The sequence below is a fragment of the Orycteropus afer genome, unplaced genomic scaffold, assembly GCF_000298275.1.
Source record: "Orycteropus afer afer isolate SDZICR_OR568_19922 unplaced genomic scaffold, OryAfe1.0 scaffold00504, whole genome shotgun sequence".
Lineage (NCBI taxonomy): Eukaryota > Metazoa > Chordata > Mammalia > Tubulidentata > Orycteropodidae > Orycteropus > Orycteropus afer.
Genome location: NW_006922091.1, coordinates 61,144 through 67,160, shown reverse-complemented (window position 1 = coordinate 67,160; position 6,017 = coordinate 61,144).

The window sequence follows — 6,017 nt, the reverse complement described above, 5'->3', positions numbered from 1 at the left end:
GGGAATTCCAGAACATTTAATTGTACTCACAAGGAACCTGTACATAGACTAAGAGGCTTTGTTCTAACAGAAAAAGGGAACACTGCATGGTTTAAAATCAAGTAGGGAGTGTGTCAGAGTTGTATCTTTCACCATACTTATTCAACTGTATGCTGAGCAAATAATCTGAGAAGCTGTACTATATGAAGAAGAATGTGACATTCAGGCTTAGAGGAAGAATCATTCACAACCTGTGATACGCTTATGACACAACTTTGCTTGCTGAAAGTGATGATGACTTGAAGTTGTTACTGATGAAGATTGAAGAATACAGTCTGCAGTATGGATTACATCTCAATATAAAGAAAACAAAAATCCTCACTACTGGACCTATAAGCAGCATTATGATAAATGGAGAAAAGATTGAAATTATCAAGGACTTCACATTGCTTGGTTCTCCAATCTACGCCAATGGAAACAGCTGTCAGGACATCAGACGATATATAACACTGGGCAAATTGGCTGCACTTTGAAGTACTGAGGAGCAAAGATGTCTCCTTGAGGACTAAGGTGTGCCTGACACAAGCCATGGTATTTTCAATCACCTCATATGCATGTGAGAGCTGGACAATAAATAAGGAAGACTGAAGAAGAATCAATGTTTTTGAGCTGTGGTGTTGGTGAAGAATGCTGAAAGTACCATTGACTGCTAAAAGAACTAACAGGTCTGTCCTGGAGGAAGTGCAGCCAGAATGTTCCTTGGAGATGACAATGGCTGGACTTCGTCTCACATATTTTGGTCATGTAGTCAGAAGGGACCATTCCCTGGAGAAGGATGTCATGCTTGGTAAGGTGGAGGGTCGATGAAAGAGGGGAAGGCCCTCAATGAAAAGGATTGACACAGTGGCAGCGGCGATGGGCTCAAGTATAGCAAAAATTATGCAGCTGGCTCAGGACCAGGCAGTATTTCATTCTGCTGTGCACAGGGCTGTGATGAGTCAGAGACGACTTGACAGCACCTAACAACAACATGCATGTGGACCTCGTCAAATGGAACACACAGGAATCCGATCGATTAAATCTGTGGAAAGAGCCAATGAAGAAGCTCAATATCTTCAGCTAAAACAAGGCCAGAGGCTAACTGTGGAACAGACCCTCAATTGCTGAGATACAATTTCAAGTTGAAGCTGAAGACAATTATAAGGAGTCCATGAGAGCCAAAATATGACCTTGATTATATCTCACTTGAATTTCTAGATCATCTAAAGAATTGATTTGATGAATTGTCCACCAACAACCAAAATGAGACAAATTGTAGGATGACCTCAAGATCATCATGAAGAAATCAAAATGCCATTAAAGACAGGAAAGGAAGAAAAGACCAAAATGGATGTCAGAGGAGACTCTGAAACTTGCTGTTAAATGGAGAGTAGCCAAAGCAAATGGAAGAAACAAGAAGATAAAAGAGCTGAACAAAAGATTTCATAGGACAGCTGGAGAAGATAAAGTCAGTTATTATGATGAAATGTGCAAAGATGTGGAGTTAGAAAACCAAAAGGGAAGAACACACCTAGCATTTCTCAAATTGAAAGAACTGAAGATAAAATTCAAGACTCGTGTTGCAATATTGAAGGATTCTATGGGTAAAATACTGAATGATGCAGGAAACATCAAAAGAAAATGGAAGGAATACACAGAGTCACTGTATCAAAAAGAATTGGCCAATGTTCACATATTTTAGGAGGTGGCATATGATCGAGAACCAACAGTATTGAAGGAAGAATTCAAAGCTGCAGTGAAGAAACTGACCAAAAACAAAGCTCCAGGAATTGACAGAATACCCATTGAAATGTTTCAACAAATGGATGCTGTGTTGGGGGCACTTACTTGTCTATGTGAAGTAATCTGGAAAACAGCTACTTGATGTACTGACCAGAATAGATCCAAATTTGCACCTGTTCCAAATAAAGGTGATACAAGAGAATGTGGAAATTATCAAATAATATCACATGAAAGTAAAATCTTGCTGAAGATAATTCAAAAAATAGTTGCAGCAGTATATTGACAGGGAACTTCCAGAAATGCGAGCTGGGTTCAGAAGACATAGTATGAGGCATAACATTGCTGATGTCAAATGGGTCTTGGCTGAAAGCAAAGAATACCAGAAAGATGTTTACTTGTGTTTTATTGACTATGCAAAAGCATTCAGTTGTGTGGATCACAATAAATTATGGATAACATTAAGAAGAATAGGAACACCAGAACCCTTAACTGTGCTCATGATGAACCTGTACATAGACCAAGAGGCTGTCATTCAAACAGAACAAGGGGATAGTTCATGGTTTAAAACTGGGAAGGGAGTGTGTCAGGGTTGTATCCTTTCACCATACTTATTCAATCTGTTTAGAAGCTCTGGTAGCATAATGTCTACGGCACTTGACTGCTAACCAGAAGGCTGGCGGTTCACACCCACCAGCCACTCCTTGGAAGGAAGGTTGGGCAATCTACTTCCATAGTGATACTGCCTTGGAAACCCAAGGAGGGGTCGCTGTGAGTCAGGTCTGACTTGATGGCACATAACAATAACAACAACAATTCAATCTTTGTATGGAGCAATTTACCTGAGAAGCTGGCCTATATGAAGAAGAGTGCAGCATCAGGTTGGAGGAAGACTCATTAACAACCTGTGGTGTGCAGATGACACAACTTTGCTTACTGAAAGTGACAATGACTTGAAACACTGATGAAGATTAAAGATTACAGCCTGCTGTATGGATGACACCTCAACATAAAGAAAACAAGAATTCTCACAACTGAACCAATAAGCAGCTTCACAATAAATGGAGAAAAGATTGAACTTGTCAATGATTTCATGTTACTTGGAACCACAATCAATACCCATGGAAGAGCAGTTAAGATATCAAACATCATGTTGCACTGGGCAAATCTGCTGCAAAAGTCCTCTTTCAAGTATTAAGGAGTAAAGATGTCATTCTGAAGACAAAGGTGAGCCTAACCCAAGCCATGGTATTTTCAATGGCTTCATATGAATGCAAAAGCTGGACAATGAATAACTAAGACTGAAGAAGAGTTGATGTTTTTGAGTTGTGGTGTTGGGAAGGAATACTGATAGTACCATGGACTGCTAAAAGATCTAACAAATCTGTCCTGGAAGAAGTGCAGCTGGAATACTCCTTGGAAGTAAGAATGGTCAGACTTCAACTCACCTACTTTGGTCATGTAGTCAGCATTCCCTGGAGAAGAATATCATGCTTGGTAAAGTGGAAGGTCAGTGAGAAAGGAGAAGACACTCAACGAGATGGATTTCCACAGTGTCTGCGATGATGGGGTTTAAGTGTGGCAAGGATTGTGAGGATGGTGCACAACAGGGTAAGGTTTCATTCTTTTGTACATAGAGTTGCTATGAGTCAGAGCCAACTCCACAGCACCTAACAACACAACAACACAGCATTTTACTAAAGTCTGCCCCTCTGAAGCTTCAACTGTTTAATCAGTAAGTAGGAGGGGTGCTATGAGTCGGAATTATCTTGATGGCTGTGATTTTTTTTTTTTTTTGGTTGAAGTGTAGTAATAACTTTGGTAAGAGGTGAATCATCATGATTATTTTATAACAATTCAAGCACATCCTCTAAAACTACTGCAGTAGCAGAAATACATTTACTTAGTTTTATGTCAAATGGGTGACTCCTCTGTGTACAACTGTGCATTCAAACACAGCTCAGTTTACAATGCAAGCAAAAAGAAGATAAATCATGCAGCAAAGATTCTAAAAATAGCCAGTGATTACCTGTCAGCTTCATGAGTTTCACTCTTCTATAATAAAGTCTTAATTCAGACAATACCCACACAATCCAAATGGTAATAGAAAGCTAGGGGTGAGCAACAATTAATTTATAAATAAATTTTAAATTCTGTGTTGTTTTAATTAATGTTTGCACTATTTTTTTTTTTTTTTTTAAGGAGGGGAACTGTTATAGGATGCAATTTAAATACCATATCTTTTTTTTTGTTTTTTTTTCATTTATTTATTTCTTGTTGGTGAAGAACCCACCATTACAGCCTTGGGTTTAGAATGCCTGTTAAACTCACATCTGAGCACCATATAGTCTCTATGACAACTGCATGAGCTCCCAGAAGATCCTCAATGATCGGGGGCTGAATTACTAGGATAATAATTACTCTAATGTCTACAGGGAGCCCCTTCTTTGTTACCAAGAAGGTAAAATTCAAAGGAGGGAAAATCATAGCTTTGGTCAAAATATAAACTCAAAAGCAAAATTAAGAATTTCAATTTCTGTAACCTCATTATATAATTAGCTTCATACATTAATTATAATATTCAAAGTACATAATTAGTAATTTTTATTTTAATAATTTAGTTTATTAACACTGCAGATAACATGCTACAAAATTAGCCTACTTTTGTTAAATATCCTTTGGGATATATGAAATAAATCCATGCAGAATTTATCTTTCTCTCTCTCATACACACCATAAATGTGAAAGGTAGAAAATTTACATATTCTGCTTTCCACAAAATCCTTTCTTTCTAGTTCTTCTGTGTCATCTACCTGTGACATTTGTCTTCCAGATTTATCTTTTAGCACCATGTCAGATATATTTCCATTCTTGGAACATAGTACACAACCAAATGTTTTAAAATTTTATTTCCAAGCCTTTCGGCTGGGTGACAATGATAACTGCCCTACTCATCTCAAGATTACTGAGGACTTGAGATGAGATAATAAAAAAGGAATTTCTTTGAAAATTTCAGTAAACTCTATATACAGAAATTACTGATTTTTTTTTCTTTTTTAATCAAATCTTCCAGATTCCTTTGCATCTTCACACACAGATTTTTTTGTGTGTGTGCACTCTGCTTGAATGTTTTGCTTTCTTTATGCTTGTGTCTTGGACTTAGTAATACCTTGGCACACATTCTGGAGCATTGCATAATGTCTGTGACCTTTTTTCACCCATGCCTCATTTCTACCTTATATGTTAAGTGTTTGAGGATATGAGCAGTCCCAAATCCACAGTGCACAATTACCACAAAAAAGAAAACACCTGTTGCCATTGAGTGGACTCTAACTCATGGGGACCTTGTGTGTTACAGAATAGAACTGTTCCATAGGATTTTCTTTCTGTAATTTTTATGGAATCAGATCAAGAGATCCTTCTTCTCAGGTGCTGCTGGATGGGTTCAAACTCCTAAGATTTAGGTTAGCAGCCACAGGTTCTACTTATTCCTATCATAAACTAAGCCCTTAGGAGTTGTACAGTGTGCAATCTATGCAGTTATATACATCTGTCCAGGAAGTAGGCTCCCACTGTGGACAGGAGAGAGAAATATTAAAACTCTACAAAAGATTTGCTAAAAACACCTCTGGCGTCATTACGGAATCAACAAATCTAACTACAACTACAAAAAATTTAAATGAGTACCCAAAATATCACACCACAAAAGAATGAATACTTCTGAGAATTAAAGGTAATTACAGTCCCCCACTCCAATGACAGAGGAGATCTGGTGGCATAATGACTAAGGCATTTGCCTGCTAACCAGAAGGCTGGTGATTCAAACCCACCAGCCACTCCTCAGAAGGAAGACTGGGCAATCTACTTCTGTAGAGATACCATCTTGGAAACCCAAGGAGGGTCACTATGAGTTGAACTGACTCCACGGTAGTGAGCTGAAAGCTGGGTATGTGAGACAGCAGCTGGGCATATCCCTTCTGCTGTACTGTATTGTCTTCATGCCTCTGCCTCTTTGTGATATAAAGGGAAAGGCAGATGGACTAGCAAGGGTAATGAGAACTGAATAAATGATCTACATGGTACTTCCAGCCTGAAGAATCTGGTGTCTGAGATTACAAATTAAGTTATACATTTAATTCCATTTCTGCCTAGACAGTATTCATTACATATATATTCGGTAATTATAATAAAAGTAAATTTTGAAATGATTGCTGTGCAGGCATAATATAACACTTCATTTTAGAAATTTTTACTAGATG